Consider the following 19,285-nt stretch of genomic DNA (forward strand, 5'->3'; position numbering starts at 1 on the left):
TAGTTCACAGGTAATACAATCAAAACAGGGAGTTTCTAAACTGAAAGAAAAAGTGATTGAGTTTGAGCCACCTATTGAGAGAACTAAGCTTTTAAAAAATTCAAAATTCGAAATTGGTGAATGTTCAAACAGGTTTTACAAGAGAAGAGCAAATTCTGACAAACAGAAATGGGTTGTTAAGAAATCGGGTGATAGTTCTAGCAATGATTCTGATTCATCAAAATCAGAGGAGCTATCTTCTGGCGATGAATCTGATTCCACAAAGTCAGAGGAGCCACAGGTTGAGGAAAACTGTGAAAAATCAGTGCCGACTTTGGATGATGAGAATGTTCCACCACTTTGGGCTGAAAACTTTAAGAAGAAAATTGGTAAAGTTCAGATTTCAAACCAATTTTATTCTAATAAAAAGGTTTTTGATGTTGAAAAGGCTTTTAACCCCAAAGTGAAACACATCTTTGGTAAAATGATTGACAAAAAAGTTAAAGGGGTTAAAGAGTTCTATGAGAAGAAGATGGGAGGTAAGAAACCGAGTGTTGGTAGCTCGGTATCACCCAAGGCTGGTCAGGCTTGGGTGGACATATTCTTTGAATGAAAAACCTGACATGCCGGAGCTCCCAGGTTGGTAAGAGTGGAGCAGGAATCGGCATCATTCTTTGTATTAGTTTTGATTGTGCGTACTTACAAGTGGTAATTGGTTTGATCTTCAAGTGGTAAATCAGGGACATTAAGTTGTACTTGATTTTCTACAAATGGTATGTTTGATTGGTGAATTTACATGTGGTTGAAAACAAAGTGATGAAATGATCCCCGTTTCCTACAAGTGGTAAAATCAACTAAACTTATTTTCCGGAAAAACCATTTTGATTAAAACAAACTTAAGTGTTTTTGAAATTATAATGGGAAAATAGTTTGTTGAGAGGGGGAGTTCTGATTGTTTATGCCGAGTGGATGGCGAAATGAAGCAATTCACAAGAGTTGTCAATTTTATTGTATAGTTTGTTTTCAATTTTTTTTAAATGTTTCTGAATGTTAAGGGGAGTAAGAAATTTCAGAAAATCCAAAAACATTAGAAAATTTTGAAAAATCCAAAAACATGATAAAATCAAAAAATGAGTTTTGTTGAGAAAAGAGGAAATGATAGTACATCAGTGGACTATCACAACACGCTAAAGAATTTGGAAAGTCAAAAATGTGATAAACAATCTCACTGCGGATGTGCCAGTAGGTTTTTGCACATTCAGTAAATTGTTTTCGAGATATAAATCTAAATTCAAACTTACTTATCTCGTGGGGAACATTTTTTTGGATATATGGGTAACCCCCGAAATCTTGTTTGAAAGATCCCTCTTTCTGAGATACTAGGTCTTTATACTCAGTGATATCTGGGGTATTATCCCGGGACTTCTGATTTTGCGGAAGCAATGGCCTAGTCCCCGTATAATACTTTGCATTTGCTTGAAATATAGCATCGCCCTCAGCACATAAATGATGAAACATTGAAAAATGCTAATCATGTGCTGTTGAAGAAAAGATTTTCTAAAGGGAGCACACCAAAAGTCGAACCGCATCTCTCTGCTGAACGGAAGTTCTGACCTGAGCTCTCATGGTTTCGCATTTAACCCTTTAACAGATATCATATAGGTATACTCACCTGTAAGACTGAATATTAGGATCTGGATACAGGAGTATATTCAAGTGTTGGGACACGCGAATAAGTTTAAGTGCTTAAAACACTAATCTCATCTCTCGAAACAATATGAACTTTGTGTAAAAAATTTAAGTGGATTAGTATACTGACAATCTAGGTGAATTGTTTAGAATTTAAAATGTTTTAAGCTTAACGGTGTTGGTGATTTGTCTCAAAAACTGATATGATCCTCTTACACAAACTCACAAAAATATTGTATGTAAATAGTTCTTTACTGCATTTCATCTTATTAAAAATTCCAAAAAGAGTTTAAGTGTGTTTTAGCATAAATTTTTGAAAAATCCAAAAAGATTTTCGACAACTGGTGTTGAAAAGCTGATTTTCAAAATTCCAAGTGCTAAACATGATGAATCTTAATTTGAGGGGGAGTTTGTTTAAAATGAGTAAAATTTTGGAAGATTTTGTCTACAAGTGGTCATCAGGAGTTTGTTAAATGAAAAATCATTCTTTGATTGATCATTGTTTCTGCAAGTAGTAAGCAGAAAATATAAATTTGTCAAATTTTAAATTTGTGAAATTTATTGTGAGGTAGAGTTTGTGCAGGTTTGAGTAAGAGCTGGGTTAATCGATCCTGAGGAGCTTGTGGTTAGAAAAAGCCAGGTTCTGATTCCTGAGGATTTTGTGATTAGAGAGCCAGATTTCGATCCTGAGCAAAGTAAGAGCCAGGTCAAGATCTTGAACCTGTGAAAACCAGACTGCGATCCCAGCTTATCGAAAGGGGGAGTCTGTAGATGTTAAGAGCCAGGTTACGATTCGGAAGTTGAAGTTCACGCAAGCTGCTGAGGCTGATAAACTTAAGGAATCAAGAGATCTGATCAAGAGAAGCAAGATACAAGTTCAGATTCTGGTAAAGGAGTTCGAGGGGAGTCTGATGGTGTAGATTGAGAAGAAAAGAGAGAGAGATTTGAGGATGCTTTACAATGAAAGATACTTCAAAGAAAGCCCGAAGACTGATAAAGACTGAAGATGTTGAAGACTCGACACTTAAGACTCGTCAACATTCGAGGAGGAGTCTGTTAGTGCATGCGTCTGTCGACTTCGTCTTGTATTGAGTCTTGTACGTAGAATGTTAGAACTGGGCACGTAGTTCGAGGTTTAAGGTAATTCCGCTTGAAAAGGAGGTAATTTCATTTGAATGTTGCTTGGGTAATTCCGCGCGGAATTAGATTCCGCATGAATCTAATTTCATGTGAAGCGTGTTCAAGCGGAATCACTCGCCTATAAATATCAGTTCAAGCGAAATTATTACTAAGGGTTCCGGTTTGTGCAACGAAGTGCTGCCAAAGCGTCGACTCGCTGTAAATTGTCATCTGATCAATAAAAACGACAGTTAAAGCGTATATTGTGCTGAATTGAACTCATTACGACTGTTTCCACCTTTCGTTTTGAGCATAAACTCTTCTGATCGAATCGTTCGGGTCCGAATACGATCCTACATTGTGAAACTGGGATCTTAAGATGCTAATCTCAAAGATAATTTGAAGACCCTCGACCCTTCTCAAGGTGAAATTAATAAAACCCTAAAAGCTGTTAATCTACCGGTTTTAGTGGATTCCCTCACGGGCTTTCCAACTCTAATAATAAAGTACCCAAAAAGACAATCTACCTCACAACGCAAACGTCAAAGGGTAACTATGGAATCCTGATCAGACTTGATAAGCAAGGAAGAAATGGAAACTTGACAAATCTTCTCACAAAGGCTCTAACCCTAGCATTCTAACAACCTAGACGAACCGGCAATCTCGCACCTTACGACTATTAAGATTAGTTGAATATCTAAGCCTACTCAATTCATGATAATAGCTCCTCTGGATACCATGTCTAGCAAACCATAAATTAATAAAAAAAACACAATAATTGTCACACCCCAAAATACCAAATGCGGAAACCCCCGCGAGACATGTGACGTACTAGGATCTAACCACTAATCACACTGAACTAACAATAATATAATAAATAAAAATTCCCATTCAATGTAAATAGTGTATCTTAAAACATTCGTTTTAAAAACAAGTTTATGTTCAGCGGAAGCATAATTTATTGTTTAAGCACTTCAAAACCATAATGTTTGAAAACAAATCGACACATCTCATCTTTCCATACATCACCACCCATGACCACTCCAGCATCCCTGACTGCAAGTCCCAAATCACATATCTATCGACCTGCAAGCGTGCAGAAAAAGTGTATCAGCATAAAGTTGGCGAGTTCATAGTTTTGTTAAACATTTAGTGATCCAGTGTTTAGTTTAAAGACATGTTGATAATAACTTGATACCGCAAGATGACTGTTTGTTTGCCCTTCCCCAATGCCTATCAACATTGGTCATGTGGTTAAGGTCATTAGTTCACGCCCGTCCTATCCAGGTACGTCGTGAGGTTGTCAAGCCTAATAACACTATGAACTAATACCCCGTTGCCCTCCAAGCAACTAGTTCGGTAGTAAGATGGGATTTAAGTGATAGAGGTGAGTAGATTATCCAACATCGAATTTAAACTATAGTTTGTAATGTATCCCCTCCAGGGATATAAGTTTGTAAAGTATCTCCTACAAGGATGTAAGTTTGTTTGTTTGTCCCCACAGGACGCATGCTTGTGAAAAGAGCAGTGAACTCACCTTAGTTTAGCTCGGTAAGTGGTATTACTTTGTTTCAAGTTGGCCAACCAAGTCCTATTACGGTTACCAATAACGGTTAGGATTTCATCCAAGTATTTCACATGTTCAACAGGTTGCATTCACTACAAAAATCATCATATAACACATAGCAGGCATTCGAGCCACATACGGGTTCATGTCACAGATCTATAATTCAAATAACAATCTACATCCCATTATGCCATTTATAATAGTGTGCGGCCCATTTAGTTCAAGGCCCATCGTGAGCGTATGGTCGACACTGAAGTGTGCGACATGTTTATGGTGTGCGGTTCATGTTCTGTTTATGGCCCAATGATGCGTGTCGAGTGTGATATATTTTTAACTATATTTTTTAGCCCTTTTTAACACTTTAGACAAGTTTTAAATTTATAAAACACGATATTCTACTAACACTAAACACACATATGGGCAAGTGCACCCATCGTGAGCGTAGTATAGCGTTGGTAAGATACCGAGGTCGTCCAAGGACACAAGAGCTTTTAATACCAGTTTATCCTCAACGTCTAATCAAATCAAAATTTTAGAAAAATGTTTTAACATGAAAATAAATACTAAAAATGCTAAAAAAAAAATAAAAATAAAAACAGATAGACAAGATGAATCACTTGGATCCGACTCGCCTTTAGTGTAACCTATTGATGTTTTCCGCACTTTTGCACTTTTTAAGAGATTATCTTAGTTATAGTAGTAGGCCCCTCTTTTGAAGGTGACGTTACCCTCAACCTAGTAGTTTGAGTCAGCAAGGATACAATCCTAAAGGGTTGGATTATTTGAAGATAATTAATTAAGTTATTAATGCGTAATGTGGTAGGCCCCTCTTTTGAAGGTGACGTTACCCTCGGCTAAGTGGTTTGTGTCAGCAGGGATACAATCCCAAGTAGCCGGGTTAATGTATTAATAGTAGTTTACATATGAGGGGATCAAGCCATTCGCACCCCCGCCATCCAATACCAGTGGGTATTGAAGGAGGTCCTAGTAAGCTTGACCCAGGTCCTTGCAGGATCTATACACTGAACAAGGCAAGAACCTTACCAAACCATTCCCTTAACCCCCGACCAGGTAGCCAACATATCTCTATATAAACCGTAGAGATATGAATGGTGTAAATCTTTTATTTTATATAGACAGTAAAATAACGCCAAGACACCACGGACAAATGATAAGGAAGTTTCACCTTCAACATAAGAAACTAGTTATTAAAGTCATTAATACAAAACCAAATAAAAAGTGCGAAAAGATTAAAAAACAAAAGTATTACACTAAATGCTTGTCTTCACCAAGTGATGTGAGAGACTTAGGCAAACATGGCCTTTGATTGTCAAGAATTCTTACTATCAATCTTGGATCTCGAGACTACTACACACACTCTATGATGGATGATGGATGATGGTGGCGGATGTGGGTGTTGTGATGGTGGTGGAGTGTGGGTGAAGTGGGAGAGAGGTGGTTTGCCAAGGGATGCTTTTGAAGTGAACCAAGCACCTGTATTTATAGCCTGCACATAAGCCCGGACAGGCCCCGTGTCCATCCACTTTCTCTTTCTTCATTACTTGCAGTTTGTCTGTATTAGTTGACCACGCCCCCGTGTTCGCTGGGCATGGCCCCGTGTGCAGAAGCGTATCTGTACTATCAAGATTTGCTTGGATTCTGCGAATCTTAGCGTTGACCACGGCCGTGTTGGGCTGGGCACGCCCCCGTGTTGGGAAATAGAAGCTTCTATACTTTGTCTTTTCTGCAGACACGTGAGCACGCCCCTGTGTCCGCTGGGCACGGGGCGTGTTCAGCCTTCTGATGTCTTGTTTTTGCTTGGGAAGATGCTGTCGAGGGGTCGGGCATGCCACGTGTATTCCTTTTCTTGTATTTATGTTAGATTTGTCTGCATTTGTTGGTGCATACATCTGTCGACTTCGTCTTGTATCGAGTCTTAGATTACATTGTTTAGATCAGGGCACGTTTTACGAGAAAATAGAATAGTTTGTGTTGTTAACAAGCTGATTTCGCTCCAAATGCATATGTAGGTGATTTCGCCCAGAATCACAAGTGCTGATTCCACTCCAAATGGTCTTATGTCATTTCGGGCGAAATCAGAGCACTATATATAGGTTAGTCAGGAGCGAAATCAGCATTCACTTCCTTGTATTCCATGCCGAAGTGCTGCCGGTGTGAGGATTGAATGTAAACAACGTCAGATCAATAGAATCAGTGTTTTAAGTGAAGATCAAGCTGCTACTAAGTCTATTTCTTGTTTTCCGCACCTGAAATAGATCAAAACCTCTCTGAATGACTCGTTTGGGTCAGTCGAACGATCCTACAATTGGTATCAGAGCCAGTTGGAGGAGTTCTGCAGTTTACAGCCAAATTTCATTGAAAATTCTAGCCTCTACACCTTCTTTCATCAGTTCAGGAAGTTTTAACAGTCAAAATCAGTTCAAAATTTCACAGATTGTATAAAATTGGACTTAGACAAACCCTGGAAAGTTTCATAGCTAAATTCGAACTAAAAATGGACAAAAATGACCTCCAAGCTGATTCCGCTCGAACAGACTAAGTTTGATTTCGCTTCAAATACATTCTGATTTTGCTCAGAATTAGTGGTTGATTTCGCTCCAAACTACCAACTTTGGGATTCCGCTCCAAAGTTCTAAGTGATTTCGCTCCAGATTGCAAAAATTCAGATTCCGCTCCAAAATTCTCTCTGATTTCGCTCCAAAGCTACAAACATCTGATTTCGCTCCAGACTGAGTGTGGTGATTTCGCTCCAAACAACAATTTAGTGATTTCACTCCTAAGGGTGTTTGTTATTTTGCTCAAACTGGTTATTTGCTTATTTCGCTCGAAACCAACTGTTTTTGAAAAACGTGATACGTAATCATGAGTGAAGAGTTCTACAATGCGTTCGCTTCATCCCCGACTACTCCGGCTTCCATTGCTCAGAATATGAATCTGGAAAACGAGACCGGAACGTTACAAAAGCCCCCGAAACTAATGAGTATCGAAGAATACTACGGGTGGAAAGACATATTCGAAAACTGGGTTCAGGCAAACCATCTTAGGTCATGGAAGTGTATACTGAAGAAATATGTGTTGCCACGTACTGAATTACAAGTTGTGAAAACAATATCCGAGTTTAGTGATCAAGAACGGGATATGTACAAAGCCGAAAAGATGATGATTAGTTTATTACAACAGGCAATCAAAGAAGACATCTTCATTCTGCTTCAGCATGACAAAACATCAAAATCGATTTGGGATGTTCTTCGAATCAAGTTTGAGGGTAGTGAGAACATGATTAAGAGCAAGAAGGTGTTGCTCAAGAAAGAGTTTGATTTGTTTAGTAGTTTATCGGGAGAAGATATGAAGAAGCTGATTGAACGTTACTGCCACTTGGTGCGAACCATGTCGATGTTGAGTATTACAAAAGAGCCTGAAGAGTGGGTAGACAAATTAGCCGATGCTTTACCGCAAAAGGAGTGGGGTACATATTTGATGATTCTAAAGAATACGGGTGTTTATGATGGATTGACTATTTCTCAGTTCATTGAGAAGATTGAAAGTCAGGATCTGGAACAGCAGAAGATCGCGAGGATGAAAAGTCCAAGTGGTCAACATGATGTAAAAATGTACTACAAAGGCAGTGTTCCGGAAACTGAAAGAAGTCCGAAAATCCAGACTGCTTTTAGTGCTGGGGATTCAACAGAAAAAGCTGATCAGAGTTTGACCAAAAGCAGTGGATTCTCTTCATTTCCGAATGTTAATCCGAAAGAATCAACTACAAGTTTTCACTCTCAAAGCACAAAGACAGGAAATGGTTATGTGATTCAGTGTAACATCGCTCTAAATCTTCCAGACAGCCAAAGTTTTTCTGAAGAAGTTGCGAAGATCATATGGCTCTACTTGGTTCTGTACTTCTGTCTTATGAAGGATTGGTTGCTGGTCGTATCGGGAATCCTATGCTCACAAAAGAGGATTACAATCAGATAGACGCCGAAGAAATGGAGTTAATGGACATCAAATGGTGTCTAGCTAGTGTTCTTAGGCGTGCTGAAAAGTTCAAGATGATTACTGGGAGAAATGACTTTCTTGATGCACATGTGTCTCCTTTAGGTTTTGATAAATCTAAAGTTACTTGTTTTTGATGTAGGGAGAAAGGCCATTTCAAACGGGAATGCAAGAACAGGGAAGCTAGTGGAGCTCAGAATCCGTTTGGAAAAGACGATTACTACTGGAAAGCCATTTATCAGCAAGTTGGTCAACAACAACAGCAAGAACCACAGGTGGCTCATGGTAGAAGAATAGAGGATTCAAAAAGAGCATGTTTGGTGGATTTTAACTGGAACAATTACATATCTCCTGAAAGCAAGGCATGCTTAGTCGATCAAGATGATGAAAGGCTACCTGAAGGCTTTAGCTGGGATATGTTTATTGATGAAAAGGGAGATTTTAAAGCATTCATTGCAAAGATTGTGAAAGAACCTGATATGTTTATTGCATGGATGAAATCTATTGGTGAAACTGTAAAATCTATTGCTTCTGATGAAAGCTCATTTAGTGCAGATGAAAGTTCACAAAGTGATGCTAGTTCAGAAAAAGAAGTTGTCTTTGATCAAACACCATTTGTTTCTGGTTCCTCGGATGATAATTCTGAAAAATCAATCGAGTTTGATCAGTCACCAGTTGATGATAGTAGTGACAATGAAGAAGAAAGACATATTAATGTTGCTAAATCTCATCTTTCTCCTGAAAGTTTTCATTTCTATTTTGCAGATCGCGTGGAAAAACTGAAGGAAAAACGAGCTGCAAAAGAACAACAAGAAATGAAAGTTGAAAGTGTTGTTCAGAATGAGAATGCTGAAAGTGTTGCTGAGGAGATGATTGAGATTGAGCAAGTGAGAGAAGAAGAAAAATTGACTGAAGCTGAGAAAGTATCCGAAGCTGTGAAAGTTGTCGAATTTGAGAAGATAATTGAAGTTGAAAAAATTATTGAAGTCGTCAAGCCATGTTCAAAGTGTCTTGAATCGTGCAAGGAATGTGCAACAAAAGATGAGATGATAGCTGAATATGAGAAGAAGAAGGAGCAGTTGTTGTTCAATCTAAATTACGTGAAGGAATCTTACGATGTTTTGAACAGAACAGTGACTAATCTTCAAAAGACAAACTCAGAAAGAGAAAACGCTTTGACAATGATGAATGTTGTAATGATGTCAAAGCAGAAAGCTATCAACTTCTACATTGAAGAAAGTGCAAGATGGAAGCAAGAGTTGGAAACTGAAAAGATCGAAAATGAGAGAATTAGACGATTATTGCAAAGTTATTCTAGTTCTGATTATCTCATTGATCGAATTTATCTGACTGTTGCAGGTATGGAAGCTTTTCAAGATGACAAGCCAAAGAAAAAGGATAATGGTAAGAAACCGATTGTTAGCTATAACAAGTGTCCACCTCCAATATGGGAAGGGTATTCTCCTAGAAAACCAAACGAGGAGCAACTTGAAAAAGCAGTCAATATAAAGCTAAAAACCGACACAACTGATGAATTACCAGAAAACATTGATGTTACGTTTACCTCATCCGACACTGATCATGAGTCTGAGTTAATCAAAAAGGTGGTCGATCAGGTTTTAGATACTGATGAGGAGTCTGATGTCACACCCCGACGACGTTAAAACAACAAACCGTGGCGGAAACGTCGGGGAGTGTTGCAACAGAATTATTGTTCCACAACCATGGTAACCAAATGTTTCGTTTTATTGAATTATTAAGTAATGTACATTATCTTTAAATCAAAACAAACAAACTGCATATTGTTTATAACTGTTTTTAAGTCACTAAGGCCTCGTCCAGGTCCTATGTGACACAAGCTTCCTAGCAAGCAACATCAAGCAATACCACCTGAAACATATGTAAAAATAAAGTCAGCAAAGAAATGCTGGCGAGTACACAGGTTTTGTGAGGGTGTCAGATTCATGGCTCGTTTATGTGTTGCAGTACCTTACTAGACTACAAAAGTCAAAAGTACAAACCTCGTTTTGAAAAGTGCAATGCAACATAATTAACCAACTCAAATCGAATTGGTTATAGTTAATAAAATCTCGTAGCCATGATTCTTATCTGTTGGTGCACTACATCTGCTGATTACGTCTTGTATCGAGTCAGAGTCATAGAATGTTAGATCTGGGCACAATATACGAGAAATAGTGAGATTGTATAGGTTTATAGTTCTTGGATCGCTCATAGGTACATAGGATTTGAGGGCCGCTTTTGTGTCAACTGGTTGGACCACTTTTGTGTCAACCGGTTGGGCCGCTTATATGACAACATGTTGGATCGCTGTTACGACATGTTGGACCGCTTATTGGGCCTGTCCAATAAGCGGTTCCAGATCTCTATATATACCTTATAGGCGATCTCATTTGTAACGTTCCTGATTTTCGTACCGAAGTGCTGCCGGATCGAAAGCAGGTTGTACTCATCGTCAAATCAATCCAAAAAGAGTTTAAAGTGATATACAAGCTATTCCTACGTCATTTACTTGTTTTCCGCACCTGTATTTGACGAAAACACCTCTGAACGACTCGTTCGGGTCTTCAAACGATCCTACAAACCCAAAAACATTTGTTTTAGTAAAACAACTCGTAAACATCTCGTAAGAACTTGTTAATAAAACTCGTATGGCTTATATCGTTTTGAAAACCTCATTGTGTGACATCGTTTTAAATCGTTTCCCAAGTGAACTAAATAATGACACGCAATGTAATATGATAGAAGCACTTATATATAAGATGTACCAGTGGCGTATCTACCATGATTCTATCATACTACACCCGTCCCATTATCTAATCACTACCCAAAACCAATCGTTTATCCAATCGTTTAATTCGTTTAAATCGTCTCAAATCGTTTAATTCGTCCCAAAATCGTATTCGTTTTAATAGTGAAACTACTTTTGGTCATCTCGTTAATAACATTCAAACCTTCGTGACTCGACTACCTCGTTTCTCGTATTAACAAACCACCAAAGGGTAAGTTAATAATCACAGATTCGGTCGTTACCTATATAACCCCCACACATAACCATGGGTGTAGTCTGATAACGGGATTTGTCAGATCCTATGGTACCATAACCTAATACTGGTCGGCTTGATCAGAGCTAATGAATGTCATTCGTTATGTAATGACAACCAACAAGTTTGTTCACATTATTGAAATCGTTATTAGTTTAGTATAAACCATCTTAATCGTTTTTGAAAACATCGTTTAAACCTCGAAATCGTTTAATACATATGAATCACCCCAAAACAATTGAAAACAGTAAAATAGGGGAACTATGTACTCACATTGAAGTGCAAAGTATCCTCAATCTAGAGAATTCAATAAGCTCAATCAAACCAAGGAAACTCAAGCAGCACCTAATAATCGAATCGCTAGTCAAACAAATCGACACCTAAATCGGAAGATCGGAGAGAATGAGGTCTTGTAAACCAAATGAGTGTAGGAACTCATGTGATATGGTTTAACAAAGCCTACATTCTAAATTGAAACCTAACCTAAGTGCTTTCAACCCATTGCGACCCATTAAGGTAGCTTACGCTACTTTAACGCGTCGTGCGCGCAAACGCGCGTTCGAGACGTCTAACTAGTCCTATGATAAGTATTATATGCCTAAACATGTTTAAATAGGTTGCATAATCAGTTTAGGTCGCAAAAGTTAGGTTACATATTCTTAAAGTCCAATTATGCACGAAAAGGGCATTTTGGTAATTTACCTAAGGCATATAATCTACCTATCATACAACTACTTAAACTCGGTGACCATAAGGTATAACCTCGGAAGGTTATTCCCTATGCAACTATGGTCACTAAACATGCTTGGTCGGATCCTAAAGATCGACCAAACGGGTCAAGTTCGAAAGTCTAAGCGGTGGTTTAGACCGCTTGACTTACGACTCTAAACAAGCACTAACTAAAAGTGACGAGCTAAACATGTCAAAGCATGTTTAACCTACTGATTTGGTATCAAAACAAAGTGTTTTGATACCTAATAGTAGTTTCGTTGCAAAATGCGTGCTAAAACGCATTTTGACCGAAACTTTGACTCGTCACTACACCTAGTCAACGTGGTAATCAGTGGGTATAGTCACTAAGGACTATAACCAACGTGATTACGCTCACGTTGCGAAGTTCAAACGAACTTCTTGTTGACCATCTCGTGGTCAAAGCTGAAAGTCAAACTATATTTGACTTTCAAACTAAGAAAACAATAAAAAGAATGAAAGAATACTCACAATGGCTCCTTGCTATCTTTTCCACAAGAAAACCAAGTTTCCAAATAGATTAGAAAGCTCCAAACACTTTGGGGAGCTCTCCAAATCAGATGAAGAAGAGAAGAGAAGGAAATGAGCAAATGAAATGGAAGAGAGCTTGGCTATTTTGTAGTTGTAGGAAGATCATAGGATCATTACACATGGATTGTGTAGCCTCCAAGCATTAATCTCAACCATACACTTGTTTGATGCAGGTTAGAAGCCTTGGGGAGGTGGTAACTTGCTCACCACACCAAGAAATTTGCGTTTTTGGCCCCTGAATTATGAAACAGCAGCTAAAAACAAGTTTCTGGTCACTGGCACTGTCACACGGCCCGCGTAAGGGACATGGGTAGGCTTACGCGCCCCGCCTGGCCCTCCCAGATCAGCCAAAGTTTGAATATTGACAGTTCAGGTCCCTGCATGTGTTTTAAGCCCATTTCAGCCCCTTTTGACTCCCGTTAAGCCATTTTCAAGGCTCTACCAGGTCAATAAAGTTTAGAGGACTCAAAATATGCTTGGAACACTCTCGGATGTCGGCTCGTTTGGTCGTACGGTCGCGTTGTTCGCTAAATTACGACGAAACTCAAACGGACACGAAAACGAACCAAATTAAGCGACGAATGGAATTTTTGCATGCCGATCACCAAAATAAAATATTTTAGTGTGTACAAAAATTTTGGGTGTCCAGATGTGGTCAGGACGTAAGATATGCGCGAAAATGCAAACTTACGTCGTTTTTGACACTTTTAGTCCCTGTAAGATCAAATAAGCATATTTTCGCATACCGAACCCCTCAAAGCTTATTTCTAAGCTATGTTTAGGTTATTTATGGTATGTTTAAATTATGATCAAGTTCCGGACTATTCGACACCATACGAATCGGTATAGTTTCACAGTTTGACATAAATAGTCCCTGCGATCGAATAGATTTGCTTTCAACACACCAAACCATCCAAAACTTATTTCTAAGTTATGTGAAGGTTATTTAAGGTATGTTAAGCCTATTTCACTATCCCAGAGTGTTTGTCGCGTTAAACTGACTGCATTTACGCACCAGTTTGCGTATAACTTTCCAGAAAGCGATTTAGAGCTTGAAATCGAATCGAATCGAATTGTAAAACCACCAACACATAAAACACACATAATAACACCAAAACACATTGTATTATTGATAATTAACATTGTTTTGCATTGTTCATCGATTAAAGAGCACAGTTGTCACAGTCTCCCCTACTTTAGGAAATTTCGTCCCGAAATTTTAACTAGAGGAAACTTGTGAGAACAATTGCGGATATTTCTCCTTCATTTGGTCCTCACATTCCCAAGTAAACTCTGGGCCACGTTTGGATTCCCAACGAACTTTGAGTAATTTAATCCGTTTGTTCTTCAACTGTTTGAATGTACGGTCCACTATTTCCACAGGTTTCTCAACAAAGTGCATCGTTTCATTGATTCGGATCTCGACGAGAGGAATGTGAAGATCAGCGTCAGCTAAACACTTTCGCAAATTGGACACGTGAAAAGTCCGATGAAAATTTCTAAGCTCTGGAGGTAGCTCTAGGCAACCTTCCCAACTCTTTCAGCAATTTTAAATGGTCCAACATATCATGGTGCAAGTTTCCCTTTCCTTCCAAATCTCACCACTCCCTTCCAAGGTGACACCTTGAGTAGGACATGGTCTCCGACTTGAAATTCTAAGGGCTTGCGTCGTAAATCCGCATAACTCTTTTGACGGCTTCTAGTTGTCACAAGATTATCGTGAATTTTCTTGATTTTGTCTGTCGTTTCCAGAATGAGCTCAGGTCCAGTAAGCTGAGCTTCACCGATCTCATTCCAACAAACAGGTGAACGCCATTTTCGACCGTAAAGAGCTTCGAATGGTGCCATATTGATGCTAGCATGATAACTATTATTGTAAGAGAACTCGATCAATGGTAGATGAGAATCCCAATTACCACCAAAGTCTATCATGCATGCTCTAAGCATATCCTCCAAAGTTTGAATCGTCCTCTCGGATTGTCCATTTTATGAGCACCAGGATGGATGGAATATCGAGACTTATGGGATTCGTCCATCACTAAAGTGTGAAGATCATCTTGTTTCGGAACCTACAAACGATCCTTGAAATAGAGCAAACCATCGTCTTTCGCTTCGAGTTTAAGCTCAAGCTGATGTGGTAATTCTTTACCTATCGAATTTTGTGTAACACAAAATTGCTGAGCTTGAAGAACACGAGTTTGAAGATCAGATAGAGTTTGAACAGAATGAAGCTTGACTCGCTCCTTTCGACTAAGCGCATCAGCTACGACATTCGCTTTACCAGGATGGTAGCGAATCTCGCAATCATAGTCACTTAAGAGTTCGACCCAACGTCGTTGCTTTATGTTTAACTCCTTTTGATTAAGAATATGCTGGAGACTTTTGTGGTCTGTGAAAACCACACACTTCGTGCCATAAAGATAGTGTCTCCAGATTTTGAGAGCAAAAATTACAGCACCTAACTCAAGATCATAAGTTGTGTAGTGCTTCTCGTGAACTTTCAATTGTCTAGATGCATATGCTATAACTTTACCTCGTTGCATAGGAATACAACCAAGGCCTATTGGATGCATCGCAGTAGACAACGAAATCATCGCTTCCCTCGGGCAAAGATAGAACAGGAGCATTACAGAGCTTCCGTTTCGGTGTTTGGAACGCTTCTTCTTGCTTGGGTCCCTACTCAAAAGGCTTATTCTTTTGAGTCAAAGCAGTGAGTGGAACCGCAATCTTAGAGAAGTTCGCAATGAAACGACGATAATATCCAGCGAGGCCAAGAAAATAACGAACTTCTGTAGGTGTCGTTGGTGTATTCCAATCCTTAATTGCAGCAATTTTGGATGGATCCACATGAATACCCTGCTCGTTGATAATATGTCCCAAAAACGGAACTTCTTTAAGCCAAAATTCACACTTGGAGAATTTAGCAAAAAGTTGTTCCTTCTTTAGGAGTTCGAGAGTCAAACGAAGGTGTTGCTCATGATCGGCACGAGACTTTGAATAAATGAGAATATCGTCAATGAACACAATGATGAACTTGTCTAAATAAGGTTTACAGACCCTATTCATTAAGTCCATGAAGATGGCTGGAGCATTCGTCAGACCAAAAGGCATGACAGTGAACTCATAGTGTCCATATCTCGTACGGAAAGCAGTTTTGGGAATATCTTCTTCGAATACACGAAGCTGATGATACCCAGAACGTAGATCGATGTTGGAAAAACAGGTAGCACCTTGCAGCTGATCAAAGAGATCATCGATTCGAGGTAGGGGATATCGATTCTTGATGGTAAGCTTGTTAAGCTCACAATAATCGATACACATTCGAAAAGATCCATCTTTCTTTTTCACAAAGAGGACAGGAGCTCCCCAAGGGGAATAACTCGGACGGATGAATCCTTTATCAGATAACTCTTGAAGCCGTTTCGATAATTCTTGCATCTCGGAAGGTGCAAGACGGTAAGGTGCTTTCGCAATCGGGTTAGCATTGGGTACAAGGTCTATATGAAACTCGACTTGACGAACTGGAGGTAAACCAGGCAGTTCATCAGGAAATACCTCTGGATAATCCCGAACAATCGGAATATCCTGAACACTCTTGCTCTTGCCTTTCTCCTCGGTGACATGTGCCAGAAAGGCAACATATCCTTTTTGTAAATAACCTTGAAACGAGCGTTTAAGGTTCTTGGGGAGATCACAAGTGATCATGGAAATGACATAACCACACGAGTAGTTTGTCTTTGTGTTGACATCATAAGGTTGCATTAAACATTCATATAATTGCAATAGTTTAAAAAAAAATAAAAACCACAAATTTTTATTTATATAATAACCGCATTGTCTTTAAATGTTAAAAGATAACAACCAGAGTAATTACAAAATACTAATTGTTCATTGCTGCATCATCGATCGCCTCATTGATGTTAAACACTCGTCCACGAGCGGGATTTACATTCGCGTTCGCGTTCGGATTTGGGTTGACATTCGCATTCGCGTTTACCAATCTCGGGCAATTGTTGCGGAAATGACCCATTTGTCCGCAATTGAAACACGAACCAGGTGGGAATCTTGCAACATTCCCTTGAGCTTGTGCTGGAACCTGGGCAGCCTGATTTTGTCCAAAGAGACAAATGTTGGCCAAATGCCCAAGTCTACCACACGTAGCACACTGTTTATAGGCCTGTTGGGCAACATGGTGACCATTACGTCGAGCACAGTGAGGTGCGGTACCAGCATACGTTTTCTTCGCAGGAGGTTGAGTCGGTGGGTTCTGAGCAGTTTGATTGGTGACAACAAAGTTTTGGGAAGCCTTGCACTTCCTTGAGTTTTTCGAAGACTCACCTTGCTTCTTACCCTTACCCTTTCCTTATCAGAATCAGTTGACTTCTTTTTATCACCCTTGCGGGTGAGTTTACCCTTCCTGACTTGAGACTCAGTCAGGGTAGCCGACAACTCGATTACTTGACGAAGGGTAGTAGGATTAACACCGGTCATAATGTCCTGTATGGAATCGGGTAAACCATCGATATACCTCTCGATTGCCTTATCCAACGGGGTAACCATCGTGGGACACAACAAACTGAGCTCCTCAAATCGATCCGTATAAGCACGGTGTTCTCCCCCGACTTGTTTCAAATCGTCAAATTCTCGTTCCAAAATTCGAATCTCGTGACGGGGACAGAACTCTTTCATCATGAGAGCTCGGAGCTCTTCCCAAGTTTGTGCTAGTGCCACTTCGGCACCCCTATCACGCATCACTCCATTCCACCATGTAAGAGCTCGCTTCTCAAACACACTAGATGCATTCTCAACTTTGCGCGCATTCGGACACTGCACATGTCTGAATGTGCTCTCGATACTTCAAACCACTGCAGGAGCGCGGTTGCTCCTTGTGACCCAGAAAACTTAAGCGGCTTCGCAGAATTGAAATTCTTGAAATTACACTGAGCATTATTGTTGTTATTATTGTTGTTATTATATAACTCGTGGATTAGGGTCACGATGCCTGGAAGCACAGCAGCCATTTGCTGAGAGACAAGGGCTGCGACTTCCTCAGCAGTAAAAGTTTGAGCGTCGGTTCGAGCATCGCGTCGAGGAGGCATTGTCTAACAAGGAAACATGGGAAACGAGTGAGGTCGACAATTGGAGAAACAAAAGAGGCATTGAAAACATCGACAAATCACAAGGAAGGCGATCATTCATTCGTTACCTCGAACAAACAAACGACACGCAGTGACAAATCAAAGTAAATAGGTCATAATAATGTATCACCAAAGACATGCTAGCCTATTAGTGAACACTCACCCCAAGAGTTCCCAGGTAAGAGTGACTGGTCCGATAATGTGACAACTCGTATTTCAGACCCCTCTTTGTGTGCTTCGATGGAACTTGTATGAACTATACGTGACTAGTGGACGTGTTCGATTGTAATGTAATATTATGTATTATGTGCTACGTGATGGTATGTGAATGTTATAAGTTTGGTTGCATAACACTTGTCCGGTCGCACAAGCCATTGGGCCGCACTTTATTCCTTTTCTTTCACACGCTTCTCGGCCCACTATAACTATGCTTGACTCGAGACCAAAAGGCAACCCAAAGATGGGTTCGGCCCACTCACCCATTACGCATACATGAAACCCTTAGGGAGGTTTAGTTTTCTCATATCTTGCAAAACTAGAACACACACAAAAACCCTAAGCTCTCCCTTTCCTCTTGGAAACCCGACGGCAGTCTCCTCCCCATCGAAGCCTACGGATCACGGCTTCCATCTTGATCTAGTTAATCACTTCACACTTTCGGTTAGTATTTTGCTATTGCTTGGTTATATGATCCTTGATGTTTTGATACCATGTGACAAACTAGGGTGCATGCTAGAAGATTCAGAACATGTGCTTGACTGTAATATTAATATGTGATATGATGTCAATAAGATGGTGTTTATGCAAATCGGTTTACATGTGAATGTAACTGATTGATCAAGAGTTTTAGTAGTTCATGATTCATGTTGATTTAAGGGTTTGCATGCGATCTGGTTGATAGATAAAATTGGCTATTATAATTCCATAATCGAAGTGTTTGCATAGGATTTACATATTGATAATCCAGGTTGAGTGTTTGATTATTGTTCATGGCTGGACTTAGGGTTCATACGAATTAAATTGATTGTTCTTGATTGGATGATGATTCAATGCTGTTAATCTGATTTGAAACTGCCAAAAACTGTTAGCAAATATTACGGATATTATTGAGCTGCAATTAAGGAAATCTGTTACACACCTAGTCTCGACACAGGTTGCGAGTCGAGAACCCACTGTCTCGACTCGAGACCACATCACCCCAGCATCAACAACAAGGCTCGAGACCTTGATGGCGGGTCTTGTTGCGACTCGAGACCAGCTAGTCTCGAGCAGTACATGCATGACCCAAAACCTTTAGTTGCGACTCGAGAACGTTGAGACTATAACTCGAGATCACTGTCTCGACTCGAGATCTCTAGTCCCGACTCGAAACCATCTAATCACACGTTCTGATTTGGTCTTGCACACTGTTACGAGCCCAACCATTTGGGCCATATATG

The sequence above is a fragment of the Helianthus annuus genome, chromosome 12 (genome assembly GCF_002127325.2).
Source record: "Helianthus annuus cultivar XRQ/B chromosome 12, HanXRQr2.0-SUNRISE, whole genome shotgun sequence".
Classification (NCBI taxonomy): domain Eukaryota; kingdom Viridiplantae; phylum Streptophyta; class Magnoliopsida; order Asterales; family Asteraceae; genus Helianthus; species Helianthus annuus.